Here is a 23841-nt window from a genome sequence, read left to right on the forward strand (position 1 = left end):
CTCTTATTTGGTGTTGGCTCTGGCTTTTATGTGACACAGATTTCAGAGCAAACATAGTGGTAGAGAATCGTTATTAATCTCTATTCTCCCCCTTTTAGATCAGAGGGTAGTTTCCTAGATGCGATATCATATTAGAAGTAAAGAATATTAATGCTGTGACCTAAATTCTTTCTTTAATCTCCTGAACTAGTCTTCTTGGCTGATGAACTAGTGAACAGGAAAGCAGTCATTGTGGGCACTTGGTGAACATGAAGTGAAGGGTGGAGACTGGGCTCATCAGCTCCTCCAAACCCAGATTCTGGCTATCAAAGTCATGCATTTGGGAGATATAACTCATTTTTGGGGGGACATGCCATTTATGAAGAATGCCATATGGAGGGAGGGCTACTACCAAATTCTAAAGTAGCTCATGACAGAGTTCTGTGATATGTCATTGGATGTTAGGACCTGACAAAATCTATGACGGGGCAAGTCATTTCTGGAAATTGTGAGTTAAGCACTGTTAACCAGGTTTATTTAATTCAGAATTTCTTAGATATCTGAATATTATCATGATTGTGAATCACTAAAAGTAGAGATATACTTTGTAGTATTTTCAAACTTCACAGAAGTCTACCTTATCTGAATATATTATGGGACTTTATTTCAAAATATTTCCCTTAAGGGAAAATAATGACCTGTAGAATTACTTCTAATCCTTGGTACCCTTTACAAGAAAACTTTTAAAATGTATGGCTCAAAGTAATGACAGATCAGAAGGGTATCTCCTTATCATGAGCACCTTAGGGGCCAGCAAAGTCTTTTGACAAGGCTAACTGCTCTCCTGCTGCCTTTATCTACAGTGCACAAGTCAAACTTACTTGGGGACTTGACATTCAGGAATCAGTTCTTACTGAGGACAGCTGACATTTCAGTTGTGCTCATGAGCTGAACTTTGGTAAACTTGAGACATAATATTTATTCTGTGGGAAAGACATATATATATATATATATATATATATATACATACATACACATATATATAAACTTTCAAAGCAGCAATAATTTCTTATATATGTAGTAATTTTATAAATAAGCAAACACATCTTTTTCAGCTTTCTAAAACATCTTTAAAAATGACTTAAGATAATGGTAATTTAACTTGAATAGCTTTTGAATGCAATATGAAGTCATCCTTTCCTTATGATTGCTTGATTCTGAGTTTCAAATGTGTCTTTATATATAATTGTGAACTCAAATTTCTTTCACAAATGAAATACGAAGTAAATTACGTGAAGCCTGTATAAAGCATAATTAAACAATTTATACTATCAAGAATATTCTTTCAGTTAATCAAGATTTTAAGCAATGCACAGAATGGTACTTCAACAGCAAAACATAATCCTGTTTTGTGTTTAGAAGAATGGAAGCTATGCAATAATATAAAGGTTAGCATGTGAGGTTTCGGTGCTAGAGTTTCTGGGTTGAAATGCTAGCTCCACCATTTACTATATGTGGGGCATTGGGAAAGCACTTCACTTAATTTTTGCCTCTGTTTCTTCATCTATGAAAATGTACTTTTTTCTTAGCATTGTTGTAGATATAAATATTTTAAAGAGACACTGCATTCAAAGTGTTTAGCATACTGCTTGGCATATAGTTAGCATTCAGTAAACATTACTATATATCCAGTCCATTCCCACAGAGAGATTTGAGGGGAGTTAGGGCCAATGATGCAGTGAGTTGTACAGCTTTATTTTCTCCCTGCCAAAAATAAGATGGATACTGAAACTGGCTTTTCCTGGAAGACCCACTGTGACATTTTCAGGAATTTTCAGAGTTGGTTGACATTATGCTGGTAGCTTGAAATCAGCCATGTAGGGAGCATTTTTATTTTACCAATCAGCGCTGCAAGGCAATTGGTAAATATTTACGGATGACACTGGAGTTAGCTTTATTACGCAAGTCAGCAGTTTTCTTCTGCTGTGACCTACTGGAGAAATGTAAAGGATCCTTAGAGAGATTATAGAAATTGTGTAAAGATTATGCAGAATTTAATTCATCAAAAAAAAAAAGAAGAAAAAGAAAATTGCAAATTTGACAGTTTCCGATACTGTTAAATGTTTACCTACAACATGACCCAGAACTTCTATGGTTAGCCATCATCACCCAAAAGATGAACACATATGTCCACAAAAGGAATTGCATAAGAATTCTCCAACAACATTATTCATCATACCTGCAAACAGAGAACTCTCACCAGAAAGCATGTAAATAAATTGTGTTATAAATGAAAACTACAGAGTAGTAAAAAGAAGTAAACCATTGATAGAACAAAATGCAAGAATTTCTCAAACATAGAGCTGATTGAAAAAGCCAGACCCTTCACCCACCCCCAAAACAGGAGTGTGTAGCATATGGCTTTATTTACATGAAGTTTGAGAGCAGACAAAATTAACCTATGGTGACAGAAATCAGAACAGTGGTGGCCTTTGGTGGTGGGGTGATTGACTGGAAAGGCACATGACAGGACTCTCTAGGGAGAAATGGGCATTGGCTACATGGGTATAAATATTTATCAAAACTTATCAAACTGTACCTGAAGATCCATCCATTTTACTATACGTTAGTTATGTCTCAAGAAATACATTTCAAAGGAAATGCTGATTAACAATGGATACAGATAAAGAACAAATTTGATGCATAGATAGATTAAATGAAGTCAACATATATGTATAATCTCCATTTCACCTGTTTTCCTAAACTAAACATGTTGTATCCTAATTTATATATTGTGCCTCAAGGAACATGAGACATGGTTAATGCTGCTGCAATATTTCTCATGCATATCTTAATAAAGGTAAAATTAGCACATTAATAAAATGCACTGGTCTTAGGTGATGTAAAGAAATAAGCCTCTTTTTACATTTGCTCTATTTAATTTTATGTCTAAAAAGAATAGCTTCTTACATTTTTTTCTGCAGTTGTAAGAGGCACACTAGTACATAGCTAAATCACTACCATACCACTTATATTTGTGCATTTAGCTCATGCTATAATCTGATTTAACTATTTTTGGGCCAACTCTTCATTAGTTATGTATTAAGATCTGTGCAATTTCTAATGAAATACACAAAAAGCCTGTTATAGATCTCATATTAAGATTCTAGAATTTTTGTTAATTTCTAAATCTTAATAAGGAGAAAAATACATATTAAATTCTTGTTTTAATGTATATTAAATATAATCTTTCCATAAGATGTAGGTGAATCAACTTCAGCAAATCACATTCACAGATAAAGTAAATGAGATAAAGATAAAGTAAAATGAGATTTACAAAATGAAATAGGACTATTAAATTGCAGCTCATTTACATATGGTATATTTCATGTGCTTTTTTGTAAGCAGGTTTAACCACAGATTATATAGTATTATGTCTAACTGACAAAAAAAAATCTACAATTTAAGGTAGACTAAATAATTTTTGCTTAAAGGATTTGTGATTACAATTGTTTTTTCTAAGGAAGGAATTATCCTTAATCATTTGATTTATATGCCAATTTTGCAGACAAGACGTGTTTTTATGCTTTTGCGAATTGTCTGTGGAAGAAAAACTAAACTAAATATTTTATTCATTTTAATTTTATGATAAATATTTAGCAATTACTTTTGCATTGATCATGTGGAATGCAGTTTACCTTCTGAAATAAATGACTTGGTTTAGCCACCCAATGACTAGGGGCTTAGTTAAGGGTACACATTAACTTATTTTTTGTGTGCTTTTATTCTTATTGGCTTTTCTCCAACAGTGTTGAACTTTAACTGAGTCATGATTTCCTGAAAAATGAAACAGTTAAGGAACACTCCACCTCACTCCCTCCTCACCCTGCTCTGCCTCCTGCCTTTTGTGTTCTAGGAAACAGCCTACTGCAAAAATCAGCCATCCCTTGTGACTTAGATTAATGGATGACCCCCTTGTCTATGAATCACAATGTTAGCCACAGACTCTAAAAATTCCATTTCTTTATCTCATAAATGATTAGCTGAACTATTTGTGCTATTGACCAATATGGAAAAATGCTGGGTAACCTAACTTGACCAAAATTTAGACAGTTTTTTCCAGATTCCTAAACTTTGGTCTCTCTTTTACAAGTCCCTCCTGAGAATCAGCTAACCTTAGGGAGAAAACATTTTTTAATCAACTGATTACACCACTCTCATCTCATTCCTCCATATCCAGTTCTTTCTAGCCTTGTTTACTCTTCCCTATAAATAAAATTTAATTCTGTTTATCCTTTCAAAGCTTTGCAGATCTTATGTTCAGAGCGTTTTTTTCTGTTGTAATAGTTCTCCTACCTCTATTGCAGTAGTATTTTTGTTTCTGTACCTATGCCTGGATTTATTTTTAAATCGATCACTGCTTTTTAAATTATGGTCAGTTCTGACTTATGAAAAATTGTTACAGACAATAATCATGAAAACCCACCTGCCCAAATCATAAATAGATTTAGGATCACTCCCAAATGTTGATGGTTGTGTATGTATTTTATCAGAATAATCATTCGGTCTTCATTTTAATGCTGGCCTAGATCTCAAAGCACTCAATTTTATCCAATTTACTATTATAACTATATGGAAAAGCTAATTAAGTATCAAAAAATTGGAGTAGAGAAAGAAGCAAGCTCATTTCATTTTGCACTCTAGTGCAGTATTCTGGTTTAAATATGTACCTCGGTAAAGCTAATTTGCTTTACTTGTAGAGAGGAAAATTTTAGCTATAGTCGGAGGCCAATCTGTGGAGATAAAGTGTAGCAACTTAGGGAGGAAGACAGCGAGACTTCACGTACACCTGGGCAATCTATTCATTATTATATCCTGAGTGTCTAGACCAGGGCATAACACATAGTGAATGCTAACTCAATATTTATAGAATAAATGTGTTATACCTTTGACACAAGCACACTTCATTTTTTATTTTTCTTTATTCAAAAGCTATGGTGTCAGTTCCTGGTCTAAGAATGACAAAAGAGAGAATATACGTATTTATTTATTGAAGAGAGACAAGAGATATGAAAATGGGAAGTGATAGGTACATGCCTTTATATCAACTCGCTTTGAAGTCTGTCTACATTTTATGCTTAGTCATAATGAGATGAAGCTTTGAATGACATTATTTTCTGGTCATTTATAGATTTATTTTGAATTTATAGACTGATATTGTCATTTAATTTAATAAATGTATAAACTGATGATATGCTAGTGATTTGTGAGTTAGTAAACATAAGTTCCAAAAGTTCTATCCAATGTGAATAAAATTTTTTTAAATTAGAGTCAAATTCAAAAAGTTGAGAACCATAATCTTGACTTTGAAAAAGTTCTCAAACAATATGGAAAAGTCATTGTCAGATGTAATACTGGCCATTCTTGGTTTCCTTCCCATTTCAGCGTGCATTCTTTATTTACATTTATATTTGTATATTACAGAACATAGAAAAGTTTTATAATATTATTTGTATGGAAATGTTTTCTGAATGTTAGATTTTAAATTTTAATTTAACTTCATTGACATAGTCTTCAATGACATCTACTCGACCTACAAAGACTTCTTTATGTAATCCTCTTTTTTTCTATCTTCTCCCACATTGTACTGAATCAGACAGTGTTCCCTCAAAATTCATGCTACTTGGAACCTCAGAATGTGACCATCTTTGCTGTCTTTGGAAATAGAGTGTGCCGAAGTAGTCATGTTAAGATGAGGTCATCCTGTATTAGGATGAGTCCTAAATCTGATATGACTGGTGTTCTTATAAGAACAGGGAAATTTGGATATTGAAATGCATGCACACAGGGTGGGAAGCCATGTGGACAGAGATGGAGCAGAGATTAAAGTGATGCATCATCTAGACGCCAGAGAACACCAAGGATCGCCATTAACCACAAAAAGCCAGAGGGGGCAAGGAAGGATTCTTTCCTTGAGTCTTAAGAGAAAGTATGGCTCTGCTGAAACTTTGATTCTGGACTTCTAGTCTCTAAACCTGTGTGAGAATAAATCTCTGCTGTTTTTAGCCACCCACTTGTGGTACTTACAGCAGTCACAAGAAGTGATTACATACCCCATACTCAAAAGAACTCTCATGTAGGGGCAGGTGTTTAGAAAAGCAATTTTGTCAAGATGAACAAAATGAGAGAACTCCAGGAATTCTCAGACTACCGTATACATCTAAGAGCCGACAGTGAGGAAGTTTCATCTCTGAATGATGACATTATAAATTTCTTCTAGTAAAGAGGAGCAGTTTTAATAGCGTCTGTATTAAATAAAGTAATAATACTTCCTGAAACATATCCAAAATATGTGATGACTTAAAATGATTAAAACAAATTTCTCACTCATGTAACTGTTCGAAAGCAAGGGTTCCTGATTAGAAGCCCAGGCCCTCCCAGTGGAGATTCAGGGACCCAGGGTCCATCCGTTGTTTAACTCCAATATCTTCAATACGTGGCTTCAAATTTACCATGGAAGGGTAAATACAAAGGAATGGGAAGTTTTTAATGGGTTAAATTTGAAAGGGAATACATTGTCTCTACCCACATTTCATGGCCAGAACCCATGTTGCATTGGCACAGAGAGAACTGTAGTCCATAAACACATACCCTGGAGGTAGAGAAAGTGCATTTGGTGAAGAGTTAGCCAGTCTCTGACACAGGGATACAATTCATTTTAATACACAGTTACTGAGTAATTATGGTGGGCAAGATATTAGGACACTGCTTATAATTTAACATTCAAAATAATTTAAGCAAAGTTTGAAGGACTCATTTTATAAAATATTAAACATAAGATTGCTATTGCATGTTCTATTTTCTGTAAGTATTTAGATTTTACATTTTAATTTAACTTCATGGACATATTCTTGATATTTAAAGTTATACCACTTGTATTCAGTATACTTTTCAATTATCTTCATAAAAATTTTCTGAAAATTAAAAAATAAATATCACCTTAATACAGATAAAAGAGAGACTAAGCAATATGTAAATGTGTACTCAATTCCAACCCATAACCACACCAGTCATATTAAACTTTTACAAAAATCAGAAAAGCAAGGATAAAGAGAATGGGGGGGTTGTAGTCTTCTGAGAGAACTATTTGAAAGAACTTCAGAGTAAACTGCAAATTTGAAAGAACTGTTTACAATAGCTGCTGTAGATGCCATTACAAAAAAAGTATTTTTCTGTAGTATGTGGTAATATTAGCATAGGATTAAATAGTCTTGAACTTCAAAAGCACCCTTTTTATTAATACCTTTATTTCAATCATGGGCATAGTATTTGTAAAATAAATTATCTTTTGGTTTATGAAAGTAAAAACTGTTGACAACATTCTCAGTAATTTACACTCTTCAGATAAGGTGTGGAGGATTTCAGAGAGGTGACTTTAAACATTAGCTAATCTGGAACCAAGATATACTGAGAAGTCAGCCCCTGCACCATTTGGACATAAAATCTGGATACAGAACTGAACTTAGCAGGGTGTTAATACAGTGTGACACTATTATTGTTTCGATCTCTGGCTCTAAAATGGAGAGTTTACATTTGGAATGTTTATTTTCACAGCGTTTTGATCAATGAACTTATATTTGGCTGTCCTGGAACAAAGTGCCTTGAACAATTTCTCTCTCTCTCTGTAAATTGCTTTTCAGCCCCTTTAGTCTAGAAAAAGTTATATTTTGTATGGAAGTGAAAAGCTGAAGAATTCATGGATACATGTTAGTATCATATCTATAATAGAAAATAAAACATATTTTACTAAAACTAAATGAAGGCTGGGTTAAATTTGTTATTGAAGGGACAACCTTGAAATAAATGATAATTAAGCACGAACTTTTCCAAAAATCCAGTGTGCCTAACAAATACACAGTATGGTGGGTGCTATGGTCTGAGCATTTGTGTGTCCCCAGAATTCCTATCACTCTACCCCCCAAGGTGAAGTATTAAGAGGTAGGGTCTTTGGGGAAGTGGTTATGCTATGAGAGTGGAGCCTCATGAACAGGATTAGTGCCCTTAGAAGAGACTCCCGCACCCCCAGCCTAGGCTGGGCACTATGGCTCATGCCTGTAATCCCAGCAATTTGGGAGGCCGAGGTGGTTGGACCACCTGAGGTCAGGAGTTCAAGACCAGCCTGGCTAACATGGTAAAACCCTGCCCCTACTAAAAATACAGCAATTAGTCGGGCATGGTGGCATACAGGCACATCTGTATTCCTAGCTACTTGGGAGTCTGAGGCAGGAAATCCCTTGAATCCATGTGGTGGAGGTTGCAGTGAACAGTGATTGTACCACTACATTCAAGCCTGGGAGACAAAGCGGGATTCTGCCCACCGCCTCCCACCATCCCCCTCAAAAAAACCAGGCCTCAGAAGAGGCTTGCCCCTTCCACCACCACATGAAGACGCAGCAAGAAGGTGCCACCTGTGAGAAGAAACTGGCCTCATCAGACACCAGATCTGCTGGTCTCTTATTATGGGACTTTCCAGCCTCCAGAACTGTGAGAAATACGTTTTTGTTATTTATAATCTACCCAGTTTATGGCACTTTGTTACAGCAGCCCTAAGGCACTAAGGCAATGGGTGGAAAGTGTTATGATTATCCCATTTCAGGCTAATGATAACTGTAAGTACCTATCCTAATGCATGCTGAAATTTGGTATGAAGTGTCAGATTCTAAAGCCGGAATTCTTAGTAAAAGTAGTTTGAGACAACGGGAACCATAATGATCCAAAATAGGAATGTTGTAATTCTTGTTATCTTTTGACAAACAAATGCACAAAATGTTATCTGTTGTACCTTGCAATATAAACCATGTATCTAACATAATTGTGCATTATGGGATTTGGTATGGAAAATTCAGGATGTTAGAATGGGTTGTTAACTTTTTCTCTTCTAATAGAATCAGTAATATCCTATAATAAAGATAGACTTGGGTTGAAATTGGCTCATCTGAAAGAAAAGTCACATTTTTGCCCCTGGTCAGTCTTTCAGGATGGCTGCGATTCCAATAACCTGGAGCCTTGTAAGGATGAAAAAGCTAAATTATTTAACACAAAGCTTATTAGTGTAAGCAGAGTTGAGGAAGCCAGAACTAAAATTGGCAATAAGATTGAGATTTGAGAGAAGCGTGATTCCCACAGGCCCTTCCTATGAATCTCCTATTATGTGCTGCCAGACAGATACAGGAGACAATTATTTTTATTGTGTAAGTGCAGATAGCAGGGACAAGAACAGATTAACTATGCCTCACCATCCAGACCGTTGTCTAAAATTGTTGAAGGCAGATGCCTCAGTGGACATCATTAAATTGAGGTCTAGGGAACTGAGCATATAACAGAACTGTTACTAGGAAACAGATTCTCCTAATTTCATCCCTAGAATCAGGAACCATGACCCAAAACAATATCTGGCTTTATTTATCAGTGTCTGCAGTTAAGAGACTGTGATTAACAATACAACACCCCTTCACACCTGCTGTCTTCACACTCAAGTGAAGACACATCCACACAAATCAGCAGGAAGTGAGATGATAAAGAGCTTTAGAAACCCAAATATGCTTTATTTCAAATTCCCTTTTCAGATGCGCTAGTGGATAACATATAATAGGGCATTCCTCTTAGAGGCCACAACCAAAAGCCATGGGAAGCAGGGTCGGAGTAACGGACAAAAATGATCTTTTCAGAAAAATATCTAGGACTCGTTCTACTTTTAGGGCAAAATTTTCACACTGTTCTTTTGAGTAAGATATGAACTATGAAACAATGACCACTTTGCTTTGTTTCTAATTATTTCCTTTATCCAATGCGTTTAGTACTGTTTTACTGTTTTTATTCTTCATTCATTCTCCAAACAACATGGAGACCCATCCTATGAGTACTTGAAAAGACCACATTTTATCAGAAGATGTATCCAGTGACAAGATGAAACTTCGAGGAAGGGATGAGTGGTATGTACATTGTCAGGGACACTTTTGGAAATGTATGTATGGGAAGGAGACTATATGTGGATGTCAATTTTAAACCTAATTTTCAAAAATGCAAAATTGTAGCTCTCCTTCAAATATTAAAAATTGTATTTTCAATAAGTTATTCAACATATCAATAAATAAGGGTAATAGTAAGATATTTAAGATAGGTCCAAAGTGCATTTTGTGTTTTTATAAGCAATTGCTGAGTTTGCTGAGTTTGACATAAAACTGTCAGTGACCTTAAGTTCACAAACCATAACCTTTGTTTTTGTTACCAGGCAGAAGTTATTTACATCTCTATCGGACAAAAATCCACAACTTGACATAACAGTTGATTAAATCTGTAACCTTTGAGCAATAGTAAATGATGAATTGAACAAAGTCCACTTCCTTAAATTTTAGGAGGGTTGGAGTCTCTATAGGATGATGAAGAAACACATTACTTTTTGGGGAGCATGATTTCAAGGTTTTCCTTTTTTAAAAATACCTGTGTCTCGATCATGGGCATAGTATGTGTAGACTGAATTATCTGTTAGTTTATGAAAGTTAAAGCTGCTACAGTGTTCTCAGTAATGTACACACTCTCCACATGTGGCACAGTAATATTCTCTGAGGAAAATAAAGTTGTCATTAAATTTTAAAGACATTTGCACTTGGTCTGGCAATCCAGAGGTATATCTGATCCTAACTTAATTGTTTTCCTGGTGTGGATGATCTGTTTTTCAAACTGAAATCCTTTCAGAACTATTATTTTCCTCCTTAAAGTTCTGAAATAAAATTCTCAGTAATATATTGTTTACACTCATCCTGTTGACCCTTCTGTATATTATTTGAAATTAAAGACCTCTGTGTCCATCCAGGGAAATTCTGGGTTATAAAAAATTTATTTCTTCTTTTTTTGTGTGTTTGTTTTTTTTTGGTCTCACTTTCTGAGTCACATAGTACAATTTCTGGTTTGATTTTTCTCTGCCTAGTTTATGTGGTTATTTTATCATTATTCTTCAACAAATTTCACACTCCAGGAGAAAAATTACATGTCTGATTGTAGGCCACTGTAATTCCAGCGTGAAATATTATGAGTATGTTGAATGAATTAATTAATATATTACACAAGGGGGAAAAAGTGATTTTCTTTCTTCATCCTCTTGTCCAGCATTTGTTCTCTTCCTCTTAAAATAAATGCACCCTTATGGTTAGTGATTATTTTCTTAAGCCTTGCAGTCCTTTTTAATATACTGCTTGTATTTTTATTTGTTAATATGGAAATATTTGTTCAGTAGCTCTCACATGAGTTCTCTGAATATTCTTTGTATTCCAAACTCTGATCACAGTGTTACCTTGTTGTTCTTTTAAATTCCTCTCATTTTTTTCCTCTAAACAGGGTATGATTGACCCCATCTTTCCACAACTTCTGCAAAGAATTCTTCATTGGCCTGTCCTAAACTGGCTTTATCATCATATAGTCTAATTTCAATCCAAAAACATCCTCTTTGATCATCTGTTATGACACATAACAATGTTTATCATCACATAGTGAAATTTCAATCCAAGAACATCCTCTTTGATCATCTGACACAACAATGTGCAGCTGCCATTTGCACTTTTCTGAATGCTGATTATATTGTGCAATTATCACATGCATGTGCTGATTCTACATGTCCTTCGACCAAGAAGTGCTGCTGCGGTATAAATCTAAAACTCGATGGGAACTTATAATTAATGAATTGTTGCTTTAATTGAGAAAATTAAACTCTATTGAAATTTTATATCTCATTTAAGCCTCTTAACAATGAGGAATCTGAAATTCAGGGAATTTAAGATTCTCAATATCACTATATTGAGAAGTGATAAACTTCTCGATATCACTCAGTAAATAAGTGACTGAACCAGCTTATTCATCCAAGTATTTTTGGCATGGATACCTATTTTAGACTCCAAATTTGACTGTGCCACTCACTTCCCTACCTAAATTTTTCAGTTGCTCTCTATCACATAAAAGAGTAAACCAAAATTCATAAGCATGGTGCATAAGCCCTTCCATGAATTTTCCCCTTTTTGTGGATACTGCTTCATTTCTGGCTATTTTATACCACAAACTTCTTAAAAATGCCTCATGCAATATATCATTTCACAGTTCTATTCTTTTATTCATAGAGTTTCCTTTGGCAGAAATGCCAGCTCCACATTTTTCTTTAACCTTTATAGTTCTCTTTCTTCAAGTCTCTGCTCATGGCTGTTCTTGGTGCTTTCTAAGAATATCTGGGTGATCTAAATGTTCCTCTTCTGTGCTCTACAGCACGCTGAAGAGCTGCCATGTTATGTGTACTCTCTTACACAGGAATCAATGATATTTTATCCTGGCTCTCCCACTGGCAATGTAAAGTATTTGAGGGGAGAACTTTTATTTTCATTATTTCAGTGTTATTATTTCACCATGTCTGCCATGTAACTGGTGTAAAGTAAATATCATATTGAACTGATTTTTAAAGTAAAACTTATGACAAGAAAAGGAGGACTGGATTTTTGCAAGGAAAAAGCACACTGAATCATATGTGAGTATAGTTAATTTACATAGTAATGAGATGTGGAGGGGTCCTGCTGTGGGAGGGAGGAACTCTGTTTTCAACATTTTAGAGAATACCAACAATTGTAAAGTGACATAATATTGTTAATAATAATAATGACATTCTCTAAACATTCTGTCTGTTCTAGGTTAAGATTAGGAAAATATATAAAATAATATATTTCTTACAATAGCTATATAACAGAGGCACAATGAAGATGCCAATTTTTAAGTGAGAAAATATTAAGAAAATTGACTAATGAACATGATGGCTCACACTTGTAATCCTAACACTTTGGGAGGCTGAGGTGGGAGGATTGCTTAAGGCCGGGAATTCAAAACCAGCGTTGAACACATAGGGAGACCTGTCTCTACAAAAAATAATTTAAAAAATGAGTCTGTTGTGGTGGGGAGTGGCTGCAGCTTCAGCTACGACAGGGGCTGAGGTGGGAGGATCCGCTGAGCCTAGGAGTTTGAGTTTGCAATGAGCAGTGATCACGCCAATGCACTCCAGCCTGGGTGACAGAGTTAAGACTCTGTCTTTAAAAAAAGGAAAACAAAAGAGAAAATTGGCAAATTATGAACATTTAGTAAATTAATTATGAAAATGGAAATCAAAGTACTGCAGTGTGCCCCCAGATTCCCTGAATATAACCACAACATTACAACTTTAAGTGTCTCAGTTTCTGTAAACTTTAAAGAGATTCACAGGATTAACTTTAAAGAGACTCACAGCATCATGAAAATAACCTGAACAAGTCAGGTAAGAAGAGTATTCCCAGAGATCAAAACAAAACTAACAGGAACATTTCCAGAAGTTCTACATTTCATGTTCCAAAACTATTACAACTGAGGACTTCATGTTTTCTTAGAAAATTGAGGGAATTGTTATAACAAGTATTACCACAAGAGGGCATTTTAATAGTTCAATGGAGTTCTGGGAGAAGGAACTTCACTTTGGAAGTCAGTGGGAGTAAATCCACTGAAGGTGAGTGTGAGTCTTCATTATTCGGTTGCTTAACAGCTTAACCTTCTTATTGGAACTGGTAAATCTGCATATTTTAAATTTTGGCAGGTGACTAAACCTCCTACTGTTAAGCCTGAAAATACCTGCTCCTCTGCAAACTAAGGCATGGGCTGATGGCATTCCCTTGAGCAATCTGATACAGGCAGCTAAACTTTTAAATTTGGTGATGGTGACATAAGGAATCAGGAAGAATGTTTTCTAGTAGTAAACCTGCATTCAAGGGAAGTAATAGAAATGATACCAGCCACGGAATCATTGCTGGAATACTGGCCCTGTGGCCTGCAGCCTCCAGCTATCAGTAGCCACAACTCACTGGTTTGTTTCTGTTGCGTGATTGAAATTTTGATTCAGCCTCTTGATCTCATTTTTCATTCCCGTATTTTGAATATATTTGTGCACTATACCTGGATGTTGTGTGCAGTAATGTTATTTTAATTAATTTCCTTTAAAAAAATCAGTCTGAACTTATTATCACTGCTAAGAGTAAGAACCTTAACCAACATAGTTGCTGAAATGAACAGATCATCTAGAAAATTGGGGAATCAGGAATTGATCTTCTAGTTTGCATAAGATTAAAGGAAGAAAAGAAAAAACTCTAGCCAATATTACAAGCTGGGACTATGGTAGCCCATTGTGTGCACTGACAAATATGAAATTAAAATTTAACTGCGACTAGTCATGAAGTAAAGATTTTGGAGAATCAAGTTGTTACTGGCATAAAAAAGTATGAAAGGCACCCGGAAAGGTAATTGCTTCTAATGGAACCAGTTAACTTATGAAAGGAGATAAACTCCAATTCCTAGCTATACAACTCAAGGCATGGGCTGAATTTCAGGATTTTATGTGTGTACTTAAATAATTCTGAGCTTCTTGTAGTTATTTGGCAGAGATAACTGGTCAAAAACTAAAACCAATCTAAACTAAAAAACCCTCAAAATGTGATTAAGGTTGCTGTATCCCTGGGTCCAGTCAGAGAAAAGCAAATTAGGACAAAACACTTCAGCTATTTTATTAGCAAACACTTATTATAAGGAATACATAAAAAGGTGTTGGAAATTCTGTGGTCTTGGAAGGCTGAGGAGATCCTGATTTGACAAAGAACCAAGTGCAGGAAGGAACCACCACCACTAGGTCTGAAAGAACAGAAGGAAGATGTGATTCCTAAAACCTGGAAGCTTGCAAGAGGAGCCCCTGCAAAAGATCCACTCTAACTTCTGAGGAAGAGCTGGTGCCTTATTAGTGCTGGTATCTCAGAAGGTCAGAGGACAACTCCCTTGAAGCTAAGACTCAGATATGTATAAGGTTAAGCTGGGTCTATTATCTTTGAGGGGGGACAATGAGGTTGATTTGGGGAGGGTTAAAAAACAGCTAGAAATTTGAAGAAAATGCAGTTGCTTGGTGAAAAATCATCAAGATGATTCACAGCAGAGAGGAAGGACAAGTTGCTTCAATTACCACTTTTTCTTTCATAGCCTCTCACTCACATTCCCTACGGATGAAAAATACTATTGTGGAAACAGTTGGAACAAGAATGCAGTTTGAGCTTCTAGTATTATAAAACAGACTATAAAAAGGTGGGAAAGAAAGAAAAAAATGAGTCAATAAGTATATCAAAAATGCTTCCATCACTATCAAAGAATTACAAATCAAAACAAGCAAACAGCAACCTGCTATTCACAAATTGAGCTATGATTCAAACAATGATAAAATGCACTGTTGACAGTGTTTGTATAGCGTTTAATGTAGGAAATTACTATTTTACTCCAAGCTTTTTGTTTAGCTGTTATCAGAATGGAATGACAAACAGTTGGGAGTGTAATAGTGATTCTGCATATTAATCACCTACATATACACATTCAGTGAATAATAGGCAGTTTTTGTAATTTTTTTCTAATTCTATGTTACTTCTAAATTATGTTTATTGAAAAGTAATTTTATGTCTGTAAAATTTTAGAAAATCGGACTTGTAAAAATATTCAGCATAGACAAGAACAAAATAAAATACTTTCAAAAAAAATGAAGTGAATGTGGAACTGTGAGACAATAGTTCAATATCCAGCATATATGATGATTTACAGTAGTTGTTGAATTTGCCAGCTCTTGAATATGAAAATTAACTGATCAGTAAAGAATTGGGAACTAAGAACTAGAATGTAGAAAATTTGTGGAGCTAGGGAATACCTTTCACTGACAACCCCCCCTTGCTCTTGGCCTTTTTGGATTTGAAGGTGGGATAATATTCATTTAAGTTTTCTTATCCTATTCACTCACCAAATGATCCAAAAGTCTACTATCCTTGCTAGTGAGTAGGAACCTTAACCGACATAGATGCTGAAATGAACAGACCATCTAGAAAATTGGGGAATTAGGAACTGATCTTCTAGTTCTCATTAGATTTAAAGAAGTGAAAAAATAAATCTAGCCAATATTATAGGCTGAGACTATTGCTAACATCAAATAAGCTCCAGCCGATTCAACACATGAAGCAAACAACTCTTAAAAGGTGTTGGGAATATCTGTGGCAGAATGGGTTGTTTTATGGAAGACATAGCAAGCCTCATTCTTAGCATCATGTCTTTTAAAATAAATTCTTGTTACTGAGATCAAAAAGAAAATTTAAACATTGTAAATGGACAATAATCGATTAGGCAAAACTTTATTAAGATTATCAGATCATTAGAACAGTTATTATTGTACATCCAAAGCAATACATCACAGATGGGAAGTGGGAATTTGGAAGCAAGGATAGAGCAGCTGCTGAAGGAAAAAGTCAGTTGTGTGAGCAGTTGGGTCACATTATAGAATGCCAAAATCTGTTTATTCCTGCCCTTCTCTCAACTCACACCTATCAGATAAGAAGATCACTGTGGCCAGGCGCGGTGGCTCGCGCCTGTAATCCCAGCACTTTGAGAGGCCGAGGCAGGCGGATCACGAGGTCAGGAGATCAAGACCATCCTGGCTAATATGATGAAACCCCATCTCTACTAAAAATACACAAAATTAGCCGGGTGTGGTGGCGGGTGCCTGTAGTCCCAGCTACTCGGAGGCTGAGGCAGGAGAATGTTGTGAACCCGGGAGACGGAGCTTGCAGTGAGCCGAGATGATCATGCCACTGCACTCCAGCCTGGGCAGCAGAGCGAGACTCCGTCTCAAAAAAAAAAAAAAAAAACAAAGAAGATCACTATGGCTAAAAGAGAGTTAACACCAACCAAAATGAATGGGAAGGCTTTTTAGATTAATTTACTATATCCTGTATTTGCTCTAGCCAAGAGTCATTATGCAATAATTTATCTGGATTCAGTTTGTTTATAAAAATAAATCCAATGTAGATTTGTTTTTAGAAAAATCTCAAAACAAATAACCAAACAAAGAGCTGTAATGTCAACTCCTGAGTCAATCCCTCGGCTCTCAAACCGGTATAGAAAAAAAAAAAGTTGCTAAATTAGTACAGCCCTCAAAATGAGACATTATGTCCAATTCTTCTCTCCATTTCCTTGAAGAACCATGGACCAGGGAGTTCCTATTGAGAGCAGAGCTGGGACAGGACGACTGGCAAATTAAATAAATTATTCCACTACCAAGTAAGGAAGATACAATTTTTTAATCCTTGTTTGTAGGGAATACTCTACCACTAGTATAATATAATCATGCCCCATTCCTTTTTTCTTTTTTTCCAAAATGCACTCATTGTATTATAATTGTTTTAATGGCAGTGTAACATTTACCCATAAAATGTATGTCGTAGTAGAATTTTTTTGTTTTTGTTTTTAATTTAGAGACAGAGTCTTGCTCTGTAGCTTAGGCTGGGGAGCAGTGGTAAAATCATAGCTGGCTGCAACCTCAGATTCCTGGGCTCAAGTGATCCTCCCTCCTCAGCCTTCTGAGTAGCTGGGACCACATGCATGTGCCATGGCAACAGGCTAATTTTTGTATTTTTTGTAGGGACAGGGCCTCTCTATGTTACCCAGATTGGTCCTGAACTCCTGGCCTCAAGCGATCTTCCTGCTGCAGCCTCCCAAGGCACGGGGATTATGGGCAAGAGGCGCCTGGTCCTTTAGTTTGTTTTTGTATCATCATTTCAGTCAATTGAACAAGAAATTTTCTTTGATTTTAGAGCAATTTGACCAAGGCCCTTTTAACTGACCAGCTTCCCCAACATATGGATTAGTGGAATAGGATTGCTATGAGGATTAAATGTAATAAAGCAGTTAGAATACATAGTGTCTTATCAATCTTATGCAGTAAGTTAATGATATTTACTTACAGAAATGGAGTACATGTATACCCCCACGTCCTCAATTTAGTCCTATTTTATTTTGTTATTATTATTTCTTGAGACAGAGTTTTGCTCTTATTGTCCAGGCTGGAGTGAAATGGTGAGATTTTGGCTCACTGCAACCCCTGCCTCCCAGGTTCAAGCGATTTTTCTGCCTCAGCCTCCCAAGTAGCTGAGATTAAAGGTGCCCGCCACCATGCCTGGCTAATTTTGTATTTTTAGTAGAGTCAGGGTTTCTCCATGTTGGTCAGGCTGCTCTCGAACTGCCGACCTCAGGTGATCCACCTGCATCGGCCTCCCAAAGTGCTGAGATTACAGGCATGAGCCACTGCACCCGGCCTTTAGTCCTATTTTAAACACATGAATTCTTGTCTACCATAACTGCATTATCTCTTATATCTATATCCCTCTGTTGGTATTTCTGCTACTATGACATTTCTGTCTGACAATGACTTACTAAATATAAGCTACAAATAGACAAAAAAAAAGAAACAGGACTTACTTTTATATGGCAGATATTATCAGTACAGAGCCGTCCTCCTGGCATAGATATTTTAAATGAGATAAAAAATAATTCTATTTGTTGATAAACGCCATTTATGAATGATAAATATATCACAGTTGTGTTATAATTTTGTTTGATATAGCCACTGCCTTGACATCCCTTTTTAGGCCTGAAAAGTTGTTTGAAAGCTAATCATACCTCATCACCTTTGGTCTAGTTAAAACCTCCCCCTCCTTTTGTAGTTGTTTGACAGATTCCATGCTTATTTCTAAACTCACTGACCCTAAACCCGGCACATCCTGCAGCTGCTGAGCAGGATTCAACCCAATGTTCAACATCAGAGTCTCAGCCCTCACCTCCAACCCACCCGCTGGTTGAGTACCCCGCTGTCGCTGGATTTTTTCCACCTGCCCAAGTGGCCACCCTGCTTCTCTCATGGATCTGTGAGTAACAAAATGCTTCTGTGATTTCATGTCGTTTACTGTGCCGCCTCCTCGTTGTTGATTCACCTGACCGATGTACTTAAATCTAACTCTCCTCCCAGTCAGGGTTCTCCTGGAAGGCAGCTACCTTGGTATGAATACATGGATATAGGCTAGACAAAAGCCCCAAGGGTGTCTGCCAATATAAAGGGAATCTTTGTCACAGGTTGGATACCTAGGCATTAGGCCATGCATCAGGATAAAGAAATGTCCCATGAAAGGCACACTGTAAACACCCACAAACACTTCCTGTGGAGCCTGTCAGGACAGGCCTAGAATTTATAACCATTCTCCCGAGAGGGAGCTGAAGACCAAATGTAAAAACAAACAAACAAAAACAAGACCAGTTGCATCAGAAGTCAAATTTGACTGATCTGTTTAATATTCAAAAGGCTCAAGATATATAGTATTGCAATGTCACTATGTTTAAGACAGCAGATAAAGTATAAAGGATGAAATAAACTTTTGACTCAACATAGAAAACTAAATCAATTCAAGTATTTAAAACATTTTTTAAAAATAGGCAATGGAACTGAACTACAATGCACCTTGCCCCTTTCGTATTGTATATTGCACAGCCGACTTCTCAATAGCTGAGTCAATGTCTCAATACTACTTCTATTTCATCCACCCATTGTCCCCATTGTATGGGCTTCTTTTCTAATATCCTGGCATATTTCTTTCTGCGGCCTTCACAATTTCTTTCTTTGAGGACAAAAGAGACTCAACATGAAGGAACAAAGCATGCAGCAGGTGAATCAATACAGATAGATTTTGGTCACCAAAATACTGAACAGTAGGATATTAGCAAATCAGCAGTGAAAAATGGATATTGGGAAGGATTAAAAAAAAAGAGAAGAGGAAGGAGAAACATTTAGCTAATAATATATAAAAAAGACTACTTTATAGAAGCAAAACTTGGGGCTCCTGATTAGGAAATATTGCCATCTAGTGTGAACTAACTTCACATGCAGTACTGTTGCAATGGAGTGTTGCCAGTACACTTTATTAAAGATGTAGGGGCCTACAACTATAGAATGTAGATTGATCATTAAATGCTGTATTGTTGAAAAAAAATCTCACTGATATAATCCCACATTATTTTAGTTCATTTGAGTATTTTCCACTAATATCATGAATAAAAAAGCATAAAATGAAATACCTTAATAATAAAAACATAATATTAAAACATGAGTGTACCTCAGACAGACTTTATCACTCTTGAGATTTCACTGTTTTCCCCCTTTAATGATTTAGTTATGAGCCATGCTGTGATTCTTTAATGTTACATTCATAGAAAGTATTTTCACACTTAATGAAAAAGAAGACTGTGTGTTTTAAAGTATGTTATTTCTTTTTCTATTATTTTACCAAATAGAATAAAATAAATGTTTAAAGGGAACTATTTTTGCCATCTATTTGGTAAAGACAAAAAATCAATGTCTTCTTTCCTGAAAGTTAGTAAGGATTAGAATGCTGAAATTCTTGGTGTAACTGACATTAGAGCAGATGGTATGAATCAGTATTTCCTTTTTTGTTGTTTGTTTTAAGATCTTTCTCTGGAAGTAAAAAGATACATGGTATGAATAAAATAAAATTCTACTTTTCTTACTTGAGACTTACAACTAGCTCATGTTAAATATTTCTCAATTACTTAATGATGTGAATTCAAAATATATTACTTTTAATACTGAGCTAACCTGTCATGTTTAGATATTTTTTAAATATAAAATGTTCCAAAAAATAATGAAACATATTTTCAAATAAAAATAATATGAAACCATTGATCTTTGCATTTTAATGTTTTCTTTATGGATTTAATTCCTTTTGGAATAAAATTGTAAAATGATTTTTTTCACAAACTTTTAAAAACTATAAAAATCCCTTTATTTCACAATTAATCTTAAAGAATAGCAGGCAATAGGATTTTTTATTGGCAATATCGTTATATTAATGATATATAATTTTTGTCTGTTTCTACAAAGAAATTTCCTTTTTAGTCAAGTTGTATATCTATTTTCAGAAATTAATCTTTTATTTCTATTAGATTCTAAGATTTTATTTTCATATTTGGTATTCTGCAGCTTCATTACCGTGTGTCTAGAAGTAAATTGCATTTTTATTTATCTAGATCAGAGCTTTGTGAGATACTTCAGCCTCTGCAGTCTGAGAATTAACAGTGACATGGTGGCTGGCAATAATATGATGAGTTGGCTTACTCAACCCAGAGCCCCCACCACCATCCTACACACAGAAGGTCCTCAAAAGCTTTTGTACTGAATTTAGGTTTCAATATTAGATGCATTTTACTTTGAAGTCAGGGAGTGTCATACCTCTAGTTTTATTATTTTTGCTAAAGATTGCTTTGGCTATTCAGAGTCTTTTGTGATTCTATAGGAATATTAAGAGTTTTTTTTTCTATTTTTGAGAAAAATGTCATTGGAATTGTGACAGTGGTTTCATTAAATTCATAGATTGTTTTGGGTGGTATAGACATTTTAACAATATCAATTATTCCAGTCAATGGACAGGGATATATTTCCATTTATTTGTGCATTCTGCACTTACTTTCATCAGTGTTTTATGATTTTGAGTGCACAGGTCTTTTATCTCCTTGGTTAAATTTATTCCTAAGTATTTTATTTTTATAGCTGCTGAAATGGGATTGTTTTCTTGATTTATTTTCTGATAGTTTGCTGTGGGTATGGAAAGACTATTGATTTTGATTTTTGTATATTGATTTCATACCCTGCAACCTTACTGAGTAAGCTTATTAACTCTAATAATTTTTTTTGGTAGAGACTTTAGGGTTTTCTATGTATAAGATCATGTTATCTGCAAACAAACAATTTAACTTCTTCCTTTCCAATTTGGATGCCTTTTATTTCTTTCTCTTGACTAATTGCTCTAGTTAGGACTTCCAGTATTATTTTGAATAGAAAGAATAGGCATCTTTCTCTTGTTCCTGAGCTTAAAGGAAAAGGTTTCAACTTTTTTCTATCGATTATGATGGTAGCTGTGAGTTTGTCATATATGGCCTTTATTGTATTGAGGTGCATTCCTTCTGTGCCTAATTTGTTGAGGGATTTTATCGGGAAAGAATGTTGAATGTATCAAATACTTTTTGCATCTATTGATATAATCATTTGATTTTTGTTTTTCATCTTGTTGAAGTAGTTTATCACATTTATAGATTTCTATATGTTGAACCATCCTTGCATCCCTGGGATGTATCCCAGTTGAACATGGTGAATGATCCTTTCAACGTGCTGTTGAATTCAGTTCACTAGTATTCTGTTGAGGATTTTTGCATCTGTGTTCATCAGCAATATTGACCTGTAGTTTTCTCTGTTTGTATGGTTCTTATCTGGCTTTGGAATCAGGATAATGATGGCCTCATAAAATTACTTTGGAAGTATTCTTCAATTTTTTGGAGGAGTTTGAATACTGATATTCGTTCTTTCTTAAATGTCAGGTGGAGTTCAGTGGTGAAGTAATCAGGTCCTGGGCTTTCCTTTGCTGGGAGACTTTTTATTGCTAATTCAATCTTCTTACTTGTTATTGGTCAGTTCAGATTTTCTATTTCTTTGTGATTCAGTGTTGGTAGTTTCTTTGTGTCTAGAATTTTATTCATTTACTTTAGTTTATCCAGTTGTTGGTGTTCAATTGGTCATAATAGTCTGTTATAATTCTTTATATTTCTGTGGTATCAGTTCTAGTGGATTCTCTTTCACTTCTTATTGCATTTATGAGACTTCCTTCTTTTTTTCTTAGTGTGTTTATCTTTCAAAAAAACCAACTCTTAGTTTCACTGATCTTTTCTATTGTTTTTGTACTCTCTGTTTCATTTATTTCTACTGTGATCTTTGTTATTTTCTTCTTTCTGCTAACTCTGGGCTTAATTTGTTCTTGTTTTTGTTTGTTTGTTTTAGTTCTTTGACTTATGACATTAGATAGTTTATATGGAATATTTCTTATATTTTCACGTACATCTTTATTGCTATAAAGTGCCCTCTTCAAACAGCTTTTGCTGCATCCCATAAATTTTGGCATATAGTTTCCATTTCTGTTTGTCTCAAGATACTTTCAAATATATCTTTTAATTTCTTCATTGACCCATTAATTGCTCAGGAGCATGTTATTGAATTTTCTAAAATTTATCTGTTACCGAGTTCTAGTTTCATAACATTGTGGTCAGAAAAGATTCCTGATATGATTTTAATCTTTTAAAATTTGTTATAATTTGTTTTTCTGCCTTATATATTAATTATTCTAGAATATGTATCTACCTGACTTCAAAAGACACTACAAAGCTATAGTAATCAAAACAGCAAGATACTGGCATAGAAACAGATACACAGACCAGTGGAAATGAATAAAGCGTCCTAAAATAAATTCACCCATTTGTGGTCAATTTATTTTTTGGCAAATGTGCCAGAAACACATAATGAGGATAGGACAGTCACTTCAATAAATGGTTTAGGGCAAGAAGCTATCCACATGCAGAAGAATGAAACTAGGCCTTATCTCATACCTTATACAAAAATAAACTCAAGATAGATTAAGGGCTAAAATGTAAGACCTGAAATTGTAAAAGTACTAGAAGAAACATAGGGGGAAAACTCCATGACATTGGTCTGGGCAATGGTTATTTGAATATGAACCCCAAAGCACAGGCGACAAAAGCAAAAATAGACAAATAGGGTCACATCAAACTAAAAAGCTTCTGCACCACATCGGAAATAATCAACAGAGCAAAGAGACAACCTACATGATGGGAGAAAATATTTGCAAACCACACATCAGATATGGGGTTAATATTCATAAAAGTAACGCAAACAACTCAGTAATAAGAAACCAAATAACCTAAGGACCTAAATAAACATTTCTCAAAAGCAGACATACCCATGATCAACAGGTATAGGAAAAGATGCCCAAAATTATTGTCAGAGTAATCCAAATCAAAATCACAATGTTTCACCTCATACAGTCTTAG

Source organism: Symphalangus syndactylus, chromosome 15 (assembly GCF_028878055.3).
Source record: "Symphalangus syndactylus isolate Jambi chromosome 15, NHGRI_mSymSyn1-v2.1_pri, whole genome shotgun sequence".
Classification (NCBI taxonomy): Eukaryota; Metazoa; Chordata; class Mammalia; order Primates; family Hylobatidae; genus Symphalangus; species Symphalangus syndactylus.